Here is a 17,505-nt window from a genome sequence, read left to right as displayed (position 1 = left end):
GAGGCTATGGAGTATGCAGCTGTTCCCATCTAATGCAAAGGTTGGCTGTAGCTCTGCTTCTGAGCACATTCGTAACTTAGGGGATAATTTATCTGCTCTGTTTACACAGTTCTCAGCTTGCACAGCCCTCGAGCACAACTTTTCTACGTTTCCCAAGCAAAAGGCTGCCTTACCCTCCCCTCTCAACCTGAGCACTTGGTGTTCTCTGTGCTAACAAAACTCCTCTGCTGAGAGGTGTGGGTGCCTGCGCCGGTGCCACAGCCGCTGCCTGAGGTGCGTCAGAGCACCCTGCACTGCCGTGCCCACAAAGATGGTCCCACAAAAATGCTGCATTTCCCCTCGGTGAGGTGTCAGGCTCCTGTTTCCTCCCCACACGGGCTGCGTCCCGTGCTGCCGCCCTTCCCGAGTAGCAGAGGAAGGGGCACAGCTGGCTGGCACGGCTGCCAGATGTGCCGCCAGATGTTTGGCTGTGGGCATGGGACCTCCTGCTCCTGGGCTGAAAGTTCCTGCTAACAGGCTTTGCTGAGCTCATCGTGAAGCCAAAAACAGGGAAATTTTCCCAAATTTTGAGACCGGTGGCTTCAGGACATTTAAATATTTTTATTTAAAGCCATGTGCATCCCTGTCCGCTGCAGACAAATTACGGTGTTAGCACTTTGCACACACACAGTTGAGGGGAGAATGCTGTGAGACAAAGCAAGAGGGGAGAAGCACTTCAGGAAGTATCTTAAATGTCACAGCAAAGGACTTCTGGGCTGATCCCACTTCACAGCACTTCATAAACCAGAGCAGTATGAGACTGGGCAACCCGAGCTGTGAGCAGTGGAGCCCAGAGTCAACATTTGCCAGCTGCTCACGTTCATGACAGGACAGGGTCTTCCATTCACGGGTTTATCATCTCCAGTGAGCCTGCAGCTGATGCAAGCAGTTTTCATTTCGCAATGTGAAATTGCTAATGAAGAAAGCATTAATGACCGCTAAGCAAAGGAAGCTGGCCAGTGGAGCACAGCTCCAGTGGCCACACGATGGCCCAAGGGCTGCAAACCTTCAAACCTTACAGAAGCAACAGCAAGGAAACCTGCTCTTTGCAAAGGGAGAGCAAAGCTATGTCACTCAGGAGGGCAGAGAAGAAAATATTTCAGCTGAAACAGTGCTGGTGTTTCCCATCCTGGACAACTATTTAGTAACATTCACCAAAAATTTGCTTAGCATTAGTCCAAACTCAAAGAGACAGCCTCAAAGTGTCAGGATTTGGCAGTCAGAAGGGAAAAAAAAAGAAAAAAGAAAATAAAACCAACAAAACAAAACAAAACAAAAGCAAGCATACAAACAAACAAGAAACACCCCAAGCCCCAGTATTTTAATTCCTGGTCACATCGAACCAGTGCAGCACAGCTGAGTTGCAGTTGGGATGGAGGCGGTGATGGCTCAGAAGTGCCATTGATATTGGAGAGCAGCTGAATCCAGAGGCCCTCGGACACTTCTCAGTGAAAATAATTTGCGAATGAATATTCACATCTCATATCATTAGAAAGCCGGTCAGAACACAAGGGAGCTCAGAAGCTGAGGTCAGTACCACTCCATACGGCAAGCCTGCACTTGAGGAGAATTTGCTCCATTCTGCACAGCCCGTCTCAGCACCTCCAGCCTGCTCATGGAAACACTTGGAGGAAAATGTGTTTCCTGCCATCCTGAGAACATTAATTTGGCTCGCATGTACTACTGCAGGGGGTTGTGCCAACCAAGAGAAACTCTGCTAATAATTTTGTCCGCAGGGCTTACATGTCCTGTATCACACTCTGACTGCAAGGGAACGTCTGTGGCATGTAATTACTGGGCATGTGTTTATTTTACTCCGATCTTCAATGTTTACAAAAGACATGCAGTGCAGAGAAGGGGGTTCTATTGTTTTCCTTTTCGTAGACTTCTGAGTACATAACATTCCTGGACAGATAGCTGGTAGTGCGGAGGGATGCGAGCCAAGGTGCCATGACCCGAACCCTCCCGCTTGCAGGAGGTGCAGGACGCAGACACAGGCACCGGGATGCTCCGACACAGAGAAATGCCCCATGCACTGCCTGGCATTTCCCAGCGTGCTGAGGAAGGTGGCAGGAGGAGGGACAGGCACTTCAAGTGACACAGGGGCGATTCCTAGAAGCAGACCAGCCGTGCCCCTGCTTGGCCGTGCCGAGGGCTCGTTTCAGGCGTGCGGCTCCCTCTGTGCCTGTGCCAGTGTTTGCAGCAATAAATCGCTGCCTCGGCCGTTTGCATTCCTTATTCCCCACGGGAGCCCTGTTGCTAAGTCACACGGTTCTGTCACTGGGGAGCACCTATGGCTTTTCCTAGCTGATTTTTTTATTTATTTATTTTTTTCCCCCTTGTGGGTATCTTAGTTTCCTTACGCCAAATTCCTAAATTTCCAGCTAGATACCATCTCACTTTTGGTCATCTTACCTGCAGCTCGGACAGGCCATGAGGATCCTATATCAGTCCCTGACCATCATAGTAATGGATGGGAATAAAATATGAATTACACCAGCCTAGATTAGCCAGCAAGTGTCCTTCAGCACCTTCAGAAACCTATTAGAGAGCAATTTGCACAGTGCTTGCTTTCTGGCTTGCAGAACACTCTCTCTCTCCCCCGTATGGCCAATTTGGTTGTTTATGGGATTACACTTTTTTAAACCAAGAGCCTAAAAAGCTCCATGCACAGTCGAATCTGTCTCTACACAGACGATAGCTTCCTTTTTTATTTTTATTTTTTAATTACTAAAATTCCAGGAGAGGATTTTCTTTGTAACTACTTACTGCTACGAGCATTAAAACAGATCTGAAGTTAACCAGCGAGTAGAACAAATGTGAATATCCTCAGCCTCTCAGGTCTGCTAAACCAGAAAACTATTTTCAAGGCAATCCAAGAGTCACAGCCCCCCAGGCAGGGCCAGCACCCTCCCTCGTTACAGCCCGGGCTCTGTGCGCTTAACGAGCAGCTGCGTGTGACCGCTGGGCTGGGAAGAGCTGAACGGAGCAGCTGCGATGTGGACGCATTCTGGGAGCAAACAGGGCTGTGATTTGCCTTCCCAAAAAGAGGGGGGAGAGCAGCGTGTGGGATTGCACTGCGAGCACATCCACTGTAGAGACAGGCGCAAGGGAAATCCGCTTGCAAAGAGGGAACTGGATCCAGACCTGGAACTGTAACAGCACGGGCACCAGCCCAATTTCTGGAGCACGTGCACGTCTCCGGCAGCATCACCAGTCCTTGCCGCGCTCTGCTCGGGCCAAGATTTCTACTGAAAGGGAAGATCATTTTTTCATTTTTCTGTCATATGCGGAAAACAGACTGCAGAAAACTTCCTCGCAGCACAGAATGCCTTCCCTGCTACAGACAGACAGAAATGTCCAATTCGCTTACAGCTAAAAATGAGTGCAAAGAGAACTTTAAGATCTTTTTTATTTTATTTTATTTTATTTTATTTTATTTTATTTTATTTTTTTGTCCATTGGATATTCAGTAAAATAAAAACACAGCTTAAGCATCTGAAAATCTGAAGTAAGAGACTTTGCTCTCGCATGTCATGTGGCTGCCGGCTGGCTCCCCGGGAGACAGAGCTCACGCCCACGGCACGAGGCAGGCTCCCATTACATGGGGGGACAGGGTGGTGAATCACTGCCAACAGGGATTTACCCTCTCGACAGGGCAGGGTGAGGTCAAATAGGCAAGCCTAGGGCACTGTGAGTGCTGCTGAGAAGTGTTTTGGGTCAGGAGACACCTCGTTGCCTACCTGCTGCTGGTCCCCAGTAACAGAAGCTGCTCCTCCAAGGGTTCTCCAGGAAGGGAGGGAGCAGATATCAGATGGAAAGGTGCTGGGTGAGATAAAAGAAGTCTTTCACAGCGCTGGCTCACAAAATCACAGAAAAGGTGGTTGCAAGTGACCTCTGGGGACCTCTGGTCCAGCTTGTGGCCTCAAAGCAGGGCTGGCACCAGCACCAGGTCAGGGCAGCTCTGGTGTTGCTGCAGGAATGGGACATGCCAAGAACTGTCCTCAAGAGGCTTAGAGCTGCTGATGAAAATAGCAGGATATGTAAATTACCTGTTCTGCATGGGAAGGTACCGGGGAGCTCTGAGCCTAGCCCAGTGGCAGCAGTTCCCATCTACCTCCCTTCTCATCCTCTTTGCAAACTCCAATGTGCAGAAGCAAAGCAGCAGGGATTGCCCCCACAGTCTGCATCCATCTTCTTCTCTCCTTTTTTAATCAAAAAAAAAAAAAAAATCACATGCTGATTATGCAGTGATTTTGCCATTTTTCTTTGAAACAAAGCTGTCATGGAGAAAGCAGAACTCATCAGTCGTGCCAACAGCTAAGACATAAAGGATGAAGATTGAAGAATGGCAAAATAATAAAAAGCAAAGACACCAAAAACATCCTTAGAAAAAAGGGGACAAGTCGGCAGGGAGAAAGCAGAGTTGGGCAAGAGGAAAGAGGTAAGTGCCTTTTGCTATACACCCCTCAAGTACATTTTGCTTTTTGGAGAAAAAAAAAGAAAAAAGAAAAAAAAAAAAGAAAACAGAAAGATCTGGATCTCGGTACTTACATCAGGGCATTAGAAGATCATTACATTTGCAGACACTCTGTCTCCCCCAGTACATTAACAGCCCGTCCCCACACCCCATACAATATCTCCCTGGAGATGTCACCTTCTTTCATCACATCTGATATCTAATGAAGACATAAGAGAATTTAATAACAGCCTGCGCAGGGGAGATTTCTGCTCAGACAACCAAGGGAGCTGCTGATGTGTTGTTACTGGAGATGCTGGAGAAGGATAAGAATGACCAAGAAACCATGGGGAGTCTAGTTCTGGAGGTCGTGCTGGTGGATCCACTGATATCACCCCAGCCAGCCTGGAGTTTGTACTCACCAAGGCACAAAATCTTTCCCATCTGTCCCAGGTTGTGTTGTCTGAGTGAGTTCAGGTCCCAGCACTTGGCTCTACACATTTACATGACTCCTTGCAGCGGGACACCCGCCCCAAGGCAACAGCTGGATAAGCAAAGTGATCCAAGCAAATTTGCACCCATTTCAAGCTCTCTTGCTGGATGTAACGAGATGTGCCTGGACTGCTCAGAAAAATCTTGCCCTGCTTGGGAAATCGGCCCCCGCAGGCACCTGGTTGGGCCCCATGGGAACACGCACTTGCACAAGAAGTGGAGTGTTTTATTGCCCATCCCTGATCGTTTCCACGCCCCAAATTTTCAAGACTGACCATTAGTTTTGGGTGCTTAGACTGAAACATTTTGGGGGGCTGATTCTCTTTTTTAAAAATTTTATTTTTTTTTATCAGGAGGTGAACAAGTGTTTTCAGAGCAGTGGTCTCATATAAAAGTCTCAGGTGAGAAATCCCCAAATCAAGGTTACAAAAATAACACGTCACTTTTAAACATTATGGCAGGTTAAAATAAAGCTGGCTGACCTGATGGCTGTGCCTTGAGGTTCCTGTATGCGTTGTTCGTCCGGTGTCTGCCAGGTTCCTCCTCAGCCAGTTCTCGCTCTGCTCTTACAAACCCATGTTCACGTACTCACTTTGCAGAGACACACTGGAACGTTTTTATGAGGGCTTTTATTGCCGGTGAGGGAAGGCAGGCTGCGCTGCAAATTGTTTATGACTCTTCTCAGGTGTGTGTTTAAACACAGAATGAAATAAGCCAAGTACAGACAAATGCTTACTTGCAAACACGTTTTGGATGCTCCAGCAGCACCCCCGTGACGAGCAGCATGAAAGCTTTGGAGCCGCCTTTTAGCCGTGAAGCACAGACCCTCATGCACACAGGACGTGGTGGGCCCTGGCTCTCCTGGCAGGGCACAACACCAACACAAAGTGCTTGGGCACGGGTTTTGCCTCCACGTGGCCATTGCTGCTTTTCCCACCATCTTAAAAAAAGTTTTAAAATGGTACCATTACTTTTTAAACTCCTTCATATTGAAGATTTTGGTATGAATCTGGTTGGGGCTCAATCCAGATGTTGCTGGCAGCTGCATCAAGGTTATCTGTAAGTGAAGGCCTCTGGGGCTTTCACTCCCCCTTCTCTCTAAATCTGTGAATTCAGTTTTTACTACACTAGAAATTTCTCAACTTTTGCTTTTCAGCTATCTAAAGTAAATTGCCAGATTTCTTATGTGCTTCAGGAGATTCCTCCCCAAATGAAGCAGGGATGGGACTTGCTCCCGAGCTGTTTTCACCCAGTAACACAGTTGTATTTCCCTTGTTCCTGGACTCCCTGGACTCCCTCTTTCTGGGCTCCCTGTGCTCAGCATCTTCCTTCTACCTCTGGAGACCCGTCCTTGCACCTCAGGACCTGGGTCACCCACCTCTTTGTCACCTATTTCTGCGTCACCTACCTCTGCCACTCAGGAGGGTCCCCGCCACCTTGCTGCCGGAGCACTGAGCCACAGGGAAGCAGAGGTTTGCGAAGCCCAGAAATAATCCTAGGGAGAAGAGAAGAGAACAGTGAGTGTTGGCTACCTGGCAAAGCTTCTGTACATGTTGTCGCGGTGGAAAATGCCTCGGAGGTCACATTAACGTGTAGGCTCATTGCTACGGACTGGCTCGCGTCCACCCCACCAAGCACTCTCTGAAGGGCACAAGCCATGGTCACGCTTGGCAAAGGTCTTTCCTGAGCTCCCTGCAGAGCTCCACAGAACCTGGGTCAATAATGATCACATCCTGGACTTCTTTTTTTTTTGTGCTAGTTTGAAATTCTCCAGATAATGAAAGGCACTGCCAGAACTGCACGTCCACAGAAGGACATGATGGTGTCTTGTGTTCTGCATCGTGGCGTGAAGGTCAGTGGGCATGAGGTCTCCTGAGATGTTTGGAGGACTGTCCAAGGTAGAGCCTGGTCCAGCTCATGACAGGTTTTTCTGTCTGGGCAACCCTGGGAAAAGCAGCCTGTCAGTCGTGCCGAGGTTTCTTCTTGGGAGAAACCAGTTGGTTTGCTCCAGAGCAGAGACAGGAGGGAGCTCATATGCATGCCGTGGAGACAGCCGGTGAGCAGAGCCCTGGGGGGAACACAGGCAGCCAAATTGGCTGTGCAGACAGAAGGTGCTTTCATATCCCCGTCTTGGACGAGCGATGCCATTTCTCTGCACCCAAAACCTGCAGGATTGGCACTGTCGGTCCCTGCTGCCTCCTGGCATCGTCACAAGCATCCGTGTTGAGGTGTCTCTGGCACGTGGCTGTCAGCCGCCTGGAGCTCCTCCAGCTCTGGAGCATCCCCCAGGTGAGGATGATCTCCGTGCCTTGGATCTACAACATTTTAGCTACTTTTAAAAGTTAGTACAAAGGTATTCTTCTTTATACATCTCAGGTGCCCTAGCCTTTGATTTTGGGCCTGAATAGAGTTTTAGACTTAGTTTTAACCTTAGCATGAATGATACATAAAGCAGCCTCTTAAAAACAAGCTGAATAGCACTTAACTGACTGATTCCAATAGCTCCCCATCCTATTTACAGCCCGTGTTTTCAATATTGCAGTTCTGGCTGAAAAGCAGCATGAGACAGCATTATTCTCTATAATACACACTCTATTTACAGTAATACATGAAAACGTTTACTTTAAATTACAAATGTAATTATAAAGGTATAATTACAGATAAGACTGTGCCTCTTTGAGCCACCTCAAATTACAGCTTCATGTTATAACAATAAAACAGGATCAAATTAATGACCTTGATTAATTTCATTACGGAGCGGAGCGAGCGCCGCTCGGCGCAGGGTGAGCTTACTCTGCCTGACCTCGTTTCATCCGCACCCTTCCCCTGCAATCGAGGCGAGCCTGATAATGCATCAGGTGAGCCTTTCCTCCCCCCAACGTTGCCAAGCGATCGGCTGCAGGGTTATAAATGTTGAGTGCTTAATACATGGTACACGGGGAGCACAGATTAACTTTTTTTTTTTTTTCCCTCTTTCCAGGTATTAAGGGACCTGGGATGGCTCAGCTGAACAGCACGCAAATAGAGTTTGGAACCAGAAATGAACCCAGATTTAAAGCAGCCGGCAGTGCTTGTGTACAGACTGAACTGATTTATCGTGCATGTTATGTGCTGAGTTGCAAAACCTTGCTATATTAGTGATTTAACTGGAGGAACAATTTGATTTGTCATTACCAATAGGGATGGAACTAAATTAGTCTCCCACATACTCTACGCTGATGAGGTCATGCTCAGATTTCCCTTTGTAGATTCACATTCGCAATACTTTTAATCACTGGTAAGAAACATAACGAGTAAAACTATTATGAAACGCTGGAGTACTTTCAGAGGGGTTTAGAAACCCGAGAAAATTGTAGAAGTCAAAATCAAAGATAAGCTTTAATATTCAGCCCTGTGTTGTACATCTGATTAAATATTAATTCACAGCAGTATGTTGGGTACTTACAGTCAAGTTCTCTTGACCCATTTGAAATGCACGGTCACGTAAATGAACCTGGCATTTGAAAAAGGACAGCCCCGCAGACTCTACTTAAATCTTTTCTACAGTTCTTGCTTAATTAGTGGCCTGACCCTGCCCTTATAAGTTGTTGACTTGATCAGTGGCGTGGAGTTATGAAAACACTGCTGTAAGATAGATAAGCAAGCTTTGAAAAACACAGAGGCTCTCCGCAAAATATTTTGTTCACTTTCTTTTTTTTTTTTTTTTTTTTTCCCTTAATCAAAGGACAAAAGGATGGCAACCAAATTCTAGTTTATTCAAAGAATTTGGCTTTTTACTGCCAGTAGCAGAGCTGCAGTACATATGGGAACATGGGGAACTGGTCTGCTTTCTAGCTAAAAAGAGGAAAAAAAAAAGCCAGCGGATGGAGCAGCTCCCTGCACTACTTAGTGGGAGATGATGTGGGAAAAGAAGCAGATAGCTCACAGTCCAAACTCAATGCTGAATTACCCAAACCATAGCAACTCTCTTTGCTGTTTGCCTGTTGTTGGGGAACTTGGTGGGAAGACAGTGCAGGCTAGAAGAGTTCTACTTCATCTTCTGCTCTTCCCCTTCTCAGGGGGTACATGACGTCCTTGACCATGGCCAACACATCCACAAACATCAGTGAATGTTGGCTACTCTCAGCCCCTGTTTTGACCATCAAATAAATTCAGCACTGGGGTGAAGCCACCTAATCCCCATCCACAGCCATTCCTTCATTCCAAAGCCTGGTACTGACATTTTTTTTTTTTTTTTCTTGTGAGAAATTGTTAATAGCATTTTGTTTGGTATCACTGCTTTGATCTCCCCACTTAAATACCACATTAATTCAGAGCTCCCCTGGGTGGATGAGTTCACAGTATTAGTTAACCTCTTCTGCTGGAAGTCTCAAATATGATTTAGAAATAATTCTGTGCATTGTGATGGAAACAAACAAACAAAAAAAATCATCATTAATTACAAGTATAAATAAGAGGGATTTCTGTCATTAGATGAAACAGAATTCAGATGCCAGTTCTTTGCATTTCTTTTGCACTGCATTAAAGCAAATTTTCAAATTCTGCATGGTCTGCCTAACAAGTCTCCTTTCTGGTAAGAAACTAAAGGCATTTTCTGGAATGCCTGTGAGCAATAAGCTAGCTGGATCCAGGAAATATTTAGATTTTGATCCTTCTTTTGGGAATAGAAACCGAGCCGCAAAATTTGGGAACACCCAAATTTCATTACTTCTGTCAACTTGTGAATGGTTTATTACTAGTTTAAACTCCTTTAAGCCATCCTTCAAGGTGTTTTTGATCATATCCATGAAAGGACCAAGGTCAAGCTATGTGAAGAGCCTCTCAGCTGCCACGTGCAGATTTCTGACTTCTCACAAAGAACATGCTTGTGGGGGCTCGACCATCTACACCTTGGCAGTGCTGAGGAGCCTCTCTTCCCAACAACTGCTAGGTGTTCCTCAAGCACAAAAGGAGGAACATGGTGACTTCACCACCCAGTGCCAGAAGGAGGCTTTTTGCTGGTGGTAGTGGTCATTTCTGTGTTATATTAAAGATTACACCTTTATATTTTTAATCTAATTACATTTTATGTTGGAATTCCGAGTTCCTGTCTCTAACCAGTCAGCTGCATGCCACAGTCACCAAGGCCCAGACGTGGCTCCATGCTCATCCTTCTGCCCTGTGAATCTCCAGCCTGGTCCTGCACAGGCCTGAAGGTGCTGTGGAGGCCATGGGGTCACTCCTGCGATCCTCTGACCCTGTCTGTGAGCTTTCAAGGCTCAGAGCCTACATTTTTGGTTTGGGGCTGAGTTCTGCAGGTGTTGGCCTGTTGTGTAAGCAGAGAGCACCACCACCAGATACAGGGCACCATCTTACCGCCATGCTGCTGTGGTGGGCTGAATCCCAGCTTAATTCCACTGCAGGTTGTCATCTCAAAGGAACAACAAACACCTCCTTTGAGTGGACAGGGCTGCCACCTGGAGGCACCCCAGTTTTCCTGCAAGGTCAATGAAGGGAGTGAAGCACCTCAGTGAGATCGACTGCAGGCTCAAGAGGTGTCTGACTGGGTTGTGTAGGACATTTGCAGAGACACGATGTGTGATGTGTAGGGCATGGTCAGGAGACGGCCATTTTGGCAACTAAGTTAAGTGGAGGTTTTGTGCTGGAGGCCTCTCTGAGGCTCCAGATTTCACTGGGGAGCAGGGTTGTTACTTCCTGCAAAGCCAAGGCAAAGTCTTCAGGGGGTTTCTTTCCAAGGCCCAGGTTCAAGTAGGACCCTGCCACTGACCTAACGCTCTGTTAGATGAATAAGGACTTTCAGCACTTCCATCTTCCCCACTGAGCACAGGCACCTCACAAACTTCCTTAAAAGCACACCTTAAAACAAGTTTTCTCTGGTCAGTACCAGCGATTTCTCCTTCAGCGCCTGCTGAAAACGGAGTCTCAGAGAAGCTTCAGCATTGCCCAACAGCACTGGGCTACCACAAGGGCCAGCACTGAGCACGGCTGGGTTGCGACAGGGCTTGTGGCACTGCAGTGGTACGTCAGAGCCCATGCTGACCCGCTTCCGACAGCGTGACCAAGAGGAAGCAGCCTCAAAAGCATTACACTGCTGCAGAATTCCCGAGAAGTCAGTGGCTAGGCGGAAACAGGAGGTGCAACTGAGTACCCAGCAGGTCCCACAGCAGTGAACCTTCAGCCCAGCTACCTGCTCCTGCCCTGGCTGTGGGTTGCTGGGTTTTTCCGCGTGCAGAGCAGAATTTTTGGGCTGTGTTTTGGGCAGCAAATTAACCAAGCGAGAAGGTGATGGGGAGTCACAGTGGGGCTTGCTGCTCCTGCCACCTGACCCAGTATGGTGGCTGGCCTGCTTTCTCTGGCACTGTGACCACAGTTTGGTCCTGGGCATTTTGCCATGTGCAGGGAGGATGGATATGGACACCGTCCTGCCTTTTGGGCTGTGCCTTGCTCCACAGGTGGCACTTGGGGCACTGTTTGTGAGGAGATGCCCTGAGCACATAGAGGTGGAGCAGTCCATCAGCTGGTGAGCAAACAAGCGGCCACCTTTCTGTTTGCCCAAAGAACAGATCTGTACTGTCACCCCCAGAATACTGGGTGGACAAAAGGTTTTCCCCAAACCTCATAGTTAGCATGACTCAACACAGGCTGATTTCCAGAGAAGAGGCTGTTTTAACTCATTTCCTCCTAGTCCAGCAGCAGGAAGCCTGTCTGTAGGAAGCTTGGGTTAGACCATCACAATGTCAGCAAAAGTGGCAAAAAAGAAAGAGAGAGAAAGAGAGGGAAGGAGAAAGAGAGGGAGGGAGAAAGAGAGAAAGAGAAAGAAAGAGAGAAAGAGAGAACGAAAGAGAGAACGAAAGAACGAAAGAAAGAAAGAGAAAAGTCTTCTTTTCTAAATCTGCCTTAGTTTCATTATTTAATAAAAATTCTTATGAAGGATATGAATTTTTAGGTGACAGCAGTCTAATAAATTTGCTATATTGGCCACAGGACTCAATTCTGACTAGTTAACTCAATAGAGCAAATCTTACCTGTTGTCTCACCTGCCCATTGCCTTGCTCCTAGTTCTGTGTTGGCTCCAGTTTCAGTGGTATCTGCTGACAACCGTTTACAACAGGGGAAACTGTCCATCTCCCCCTGGCTGTGTTTCCTCAGTTTGCCAAGACTTGGGCCTCTGTTCTCTGTGCTTTTGTGACCAAAAGCTTCATGTAGAGAAATGGAGCTGAACTCAAAGCAACCAGTTTACAACCAGGTAATTTCGGAGTCCGAACCCAAGTCTTCATTTGAATATTCATGGCTGCATCTCTTCCTGCAGAAACAAAGACCTTGCTGGGCAAAATTGCTTCTTGGTGTCCCCACTTTGCATGTTGACTATGGAGTCACAGGAGGGCTCAGCCTGCCCCCTCCCCCCCACACACACATTAAGTGAGGGAACCTAAGCTGAAGCAAAGGGCACTAAATCACAAGCTCAGAGCAGATGTGCAGTCTCAGTGCCCCTCGTACCGGCAGCTCTCTGTCTACACGCTGCTGCACAGCAAACCACTGCCGGCAGGATTTTGCCACCTTATGTTCACAAACTGCTAATGTGCAAAAACCAATTTTCTCTAGTTTGTTTGAAAACATTCAGTGCCTTTTTTTTTTTTTTTTGCATATAAATTTTGTGTGATTTGTGTCTCACTCCTACCAAGTCAGTTCCAGCGCCTTATCGGGGCTAGTCCCACTCCCTTCATTGGTGAGTAGTGTCTTTGCAGCCAGGGTTTTGGTGCCCATGCTAAAGGATAGCTGATTTTAAATCCCTTTTCATTCTGTCCTGAAGATGGGAGATTAAGTCTTCTTCTTCTTCAAGCTGCTGGTAAAACTTGGTCATAGATTTGGAGGTACCAAAACATAAATGGGATGTGATACAGCCAGCATGCAGTCATTTAAAGTGCAAATATTGAAAAAAGCCTTATTCTGAAATCTATTTACTTAGTACTTCTTTTAAAAGGAGTGAAGATTTCCCTTCCCATAAAGCAGGGGAGCTTTCAATCAGCACAGATTTGCAGCAGTCCTCTGAGTGGAAGTCAGAACATAAACAGGAAAATAATTTGTGTTTTTCCACATAAAATGTGCTAAAGATAAGAAAGTTATCTCTTACTTTCTTACTGCATCAATGCTGTAAAGATGGGTGGCCTTGTATGTTCAAGGGAGGGGCATTTGTGCTATTTAACTTGGGGATATGGAGGTTTGGTCATTTCTCAGAAATTGCAATCTCTTCAAAAACAGAAGAAAAAGGAGAAAAGAAAAAAGAGAAAGAGAAAGAGAAAGAGAAAGAGAAAGAGAAAGAGAAAGAGAAAGAGAAAGAGAAAGAGAAAGAGAAAGAGAAAGAGAAAGAGAAGAGAAGAGAAGAGAGGAGAGGAGAGGAGAGGAGAGGAGAGGAGAGGAGAGGAGAGGAGAGGAGAGGAGAGGAGAGGAGAGGAGAGGAGAGGAGAGGAGAGGAGAGGAGAGGAGAGGAGAGGAGAGGAGAGGAGAGGAGAGGAGAGGAGAGGAGAGGAGAGGAGAGGAGAGGAGAGGAGAGGAGAGGAGAGGAGAGGAGAGGAGAGGAGAGGAGAGGAGAGGAGAGGAGAGGAGAGGAGAGGAGAGGAGAGGAGAGGAGAGGAGAGGAGAGGAAAGGAAAAGAAAAGAAAAGAAAAGAAAAGAAAAGAAAAGAAAAGAAAAGAAAAGAAAAGAAAAGAAAAGAAAAGAAAAGAAAAGAAAAGAAAAGAAAAGAAAAGAAAAGAAAAGAAAAGAAAAGAAAAGAAAAGAAAAGAAAAGAAAAGAAAAGAAAAGAAAAGAAAAGAAAAGAAAAAAAGAAAGGAAAGGAAAGGAAAGGAAAGGAAAGGAAAGGAAAGGAAAGGAAAGGAAAGGAAAGGAAAGGAAAGGAAAGGAAAGGAAAGGAAAGGAAAGGAAAGGAAAGGAAAGGAAAGGAAAGGAAAGGAAAGGAAAGGAAAGGAAAGGAAAGGAAAGGAAAGGAAAGGAAAGGAAAGGAAAGGAAAGGAAAGGAAAGGAAAGGAAAGGAAAGGAAAGGAAAGGAAAGGAAAGGAAAGGAAAGGAAAAAAGAAAAGAAAAGAAAAGAAAAGAAAAGAAAAGAAAAGAAAAGAAAAGAAAAGAAAAGAAAAGAAAAGAAAAGAAAAGAAAAGAAAAGAAAAGAAAAGAAAAGAAAAGAAAAGAAAAGAAAAGAAAAGAAAAGAAAAGAAAAGAAAAAATGTCGTTTTATTCCTGTCTCAGTTTGAGAGATGGAAAAGGCAATAGCACATTCCCCATAAGAGCTGTCAAAATGTTACAGAGCAATTCTCAGAGTCCATATGGTTTTCATCAAGAGACAGTTTCTACATCCTCTCTATGTACCATGAAAACCCAACCACTCTGCAAATGCACTGCCCAGACACACCATGACCCGTAGCACTGCAACGATAGCCTTGGGAAGTAAAATGGCACATTGGGGCTTCCCTTGGCACAGTGCAGGTTCCCTCAATAATTCACCTACAGATGGTGAAACCCAGCACTGAGTTCCAGCAAGACTAATTTGTGCTTTACTTTGTTTGCAGGCTTTTCCTCTCTAAAGACTCTTTGGGCCAGGAAACTGCCTAAACATCTCCCACTGCTGCTTTTCCCCATGGATGCTCTCCTACAGCTGCCCAAAGCCCAGCAGCTTCCACCTCGCCTAAAACCTCCCAGTTCTGCCCCAGATGCTTAGAGAGGAGTGAAGGGCTTCACTTTTTGGAGTCGGACTGGGGCACTTCTAGGGTGTTACCTGGCAGGTTTCCATCACTTGCTGTTCCCACAGGTGTCACAAAAAGAAGCGCCAGGCTACCCACCCGCACCACGCTGGCTGCCCTTGCTGTGATGTCCCTCGTGACGTTTCCTCGCACAGTGTGGGCTCACTGCTGCAGGCTTCAGTGGGAGGCAAGAGGAGGGGATGTCCTCCAGAAGTGAGCTGGAGATCTGGCTGCAGAAGGGCAGCTACACAAACCTTCAAAGACTTTTTTTTTTTTTCCAGTGACAAATCAAGATGTATATATTTTTTTTCAGCCCTGTCCTTATTTTAAAAAAGAAACCCCAGTGTAATTTCCATGCTAATCAGATGAAAGCTTGCAAAATACATTTCCTTCAAGATCTGGGGGCATGTACGAAGTGGAGTCCGGGTGACCTGTGCCGTTGTCGGTGACACACACCATTTACATCCACGCAAATGGAAACCTTGCCCATGCTGCAGGCACATTCTTTGCTTTTCCCATGCTGCTCGCGGGGAGCTGGAAATGTTTGATGAGTGAAGTCTCAGCGATGCATTTCAGCAATAATTCATACGCTATACATAATTCAGGCACCCGCCGCAGTCCCCCCGTAACACAAGCTGTACGGCGTGTACACACAAGGCCAGGCGCTAGCTTTAAGGAGGCTCCAGGCACAATCTGCAGCAAGAATAAGTTTGATCCGTCTCCAATTTGCACCTGCCAGATCATGAAGGGAGCTAATTGGATTAAAATATTGTAATTATCATTTCATTTATGTGCGGTAAAACCTTAGGGAAACATTTTAAATAGCAGAAAATTTCAGGATGTAGTCTCTGAAGTCTGCTTCTTAAAAACGTAATGCTCTTGCTTTGTCATTGCCTGAGACTTTTTTTTTTTTTTCCCTAGGAAAAGGCAAGCTCAATGAGGGATGTGCATGTAACTGGTGTAGCACACACAGAACACTGATGGTTGGGTTCATCAGGGCTGCTTGGGTGCCTCTTATATCACCAGTGACTGTACCCAGCTCTTAAAGGACTGGACCCAGGAGTGCAGAGGACAGCAAGGTGCAGGTCACTGGGGCTGAGGAGCATCACGTCTTCCAGGACATGATGTGGATGGCCAGCAGGTCCACAGCAGCCCAGTGTGGCCTCTGGAATGGAGGGCAGCAGGGGTGCCATGGGATGTCTGTGCTGGTGGCTGTCACCACAGGGCAGGGAAATGACACACACATGGTGCTGGGCACTCACAGGGCTGATTTCAGAAACTGATGAAGCAGAACACAAGACAGGCCCAAAGTAACCCAAAGTCTCCTCACACCTAGTGGGTGCTCTGTAGGGGAGGTAAATCACTTCGTGCAGAGCTGAGGATGTACTTATCAGGTTTACAAGCCAAACCTGGGCTTTCCCAAGTCCTGTATTGGTTGAAAGCCTCAACCTGGATCAGGTGTGGAGCCTGGATCAGGTGTGGAGCAACTCCTATGAGCTGGGTGCTCAACAGCAAGGCCCATGCCAGAAATTGTCTAATTACCTTCTGTGACACGGAGTTAAGAATAAAGTCGCAGCCACGATGAAAGATAACATACAACATCGCTGTGCTCGTGTCTTCACAAAAGCCTTCAGGTCTGCTCAGGTCTCCCGTGGAGCTGGCACGGAGCTGCTGACCCAGAACAACCTCAGGCCTCATTACATGGCCAGGCCTAACCGTGGGGACACGTTGTGTGCTCATCAGGAGCAGGAAGGTGGCAACAGGAGAGCAAATACCATCCTCACAGGAAATGAAACACCATTTAGGGGACTGCATTAACCCCTCCGACGAGGACACAAGGCTTTGGAAGGTCTAGCTTGCAATTCAGGCCCTGCTCCTGTCACTGGTGAAGCACAGGAGCACACGAGGGCAGCTCTGGCAGCTGCCTCAGCACTTTGCATGAGTTTTGGCAGCCCGGAGCCTGCCGTTGACACAGTTACCTGATCCCAAGGTTACGGTTTCTTTTTTGGAGCAGCCAACTCCATGCACAATACATGGAGCTGATGTTCAAAGGGCGGGCACCCCACCCAGTCTGGAAGCTGGAGACTTTAAGACACGTCCCATTAGACAGGCAGAAATCAATGCCTGCTCGGCCATTAGTCATCCGGGAAACCTCCGCCTCGTGAGTCAGCCCAGGAGCCTGGCACAGCTGGCAAGCTGCAAGGGAAGCTCAGTTTGTTTGCTTCCACCCCCACTAAGTGTCTGAGTCGAGTGGCACAGGCAGCAGGCAGCCTCCTTGGGAAACGGCTTGGCAGGGAACACGACGTGAAATCGATTTCTGGTCCCTCCGAGTCACATCTAAGTGTCTAAAGAATATTTGGCTGTCACTTTCCATCTCTCTGGAAACAGAGCAAAGAAGCAAGTCTCACTGAAGCAAGCTACCCGATGGTCTTCTGTTAAGTGCACAAAACCAAGGAAAAGAGGGGGAAAAAAATAGAATCTGAAAAGTAGAATTTGCCATTTACACAGTTTTGGCTAGTTCTCCGAGCTTCAAGTCAGCCACATATGCTACATATAGAGGAGTTTCAGGATTGTGTCTGTTTAGCATTGTCTTTGCTTTCCTTAGCCAAACTGCATGCAGAAAGCTCAGCCTTCCCAGGCTGGAGTCGCTAACACACCTGTGCACGCAGTCAGAGCATCCTCCGTGGGGCTGGGGCGCCCACACGAGAGCAATCACTTCACATCCCCGCCAATTCCACGTCCTGCTCGGGCTGCAGACACACACTGGAGATTTCAAGCCTCCAC

The 17,505-nt window shown here is 47.0% G+C and overlaps 1 long non-coding RNA gene across 1 annotated transcript; it reads right to left on the bottom strand.

Annotated features, from left to right (window-relative positions):
- Nucleotides 1-3,160: 3,160 nt before the first annotated feature.
- LOC119716846 (uncharacterized) lies at nucleotides 3,161-13,301 on the bottom strand. Its single transcript, XR_005265587.2, has 4 exons — nucleotides 6,399-13,301; nucleotides 5,727-5,930; nucleotides 3,783-5,648; nucleotides 3,161-3,290 (listed from the first exon to the last, which is right to left on the bottom strand). It is a non-coding gene; the product is annotated as an uncharacterized lncRNA (long non-coding RNA).
- Nucleotides 13,302-17,505: the final 4,204 nt, after the last annotated feature.

Source organism: Anas platyrhynchos, chromosome 4, assembly GCF_047663525.1.
Source record: "Anas platyrhynchos isolate ZD024472 breed Pekin duck chromosome 4, IASCAAS_PekinDuck_T2T, whole genome shotgun sequence".
Classification (NCBI taxonomy): Eukaryota; Metazoa; Chordata; class Aves; order Anseriformes; family Anatidae; genus Anas; species Anas platyrhynchos.
This window is presented reverse-complemented; position numbering and strand designations above follow the sequence as displayed.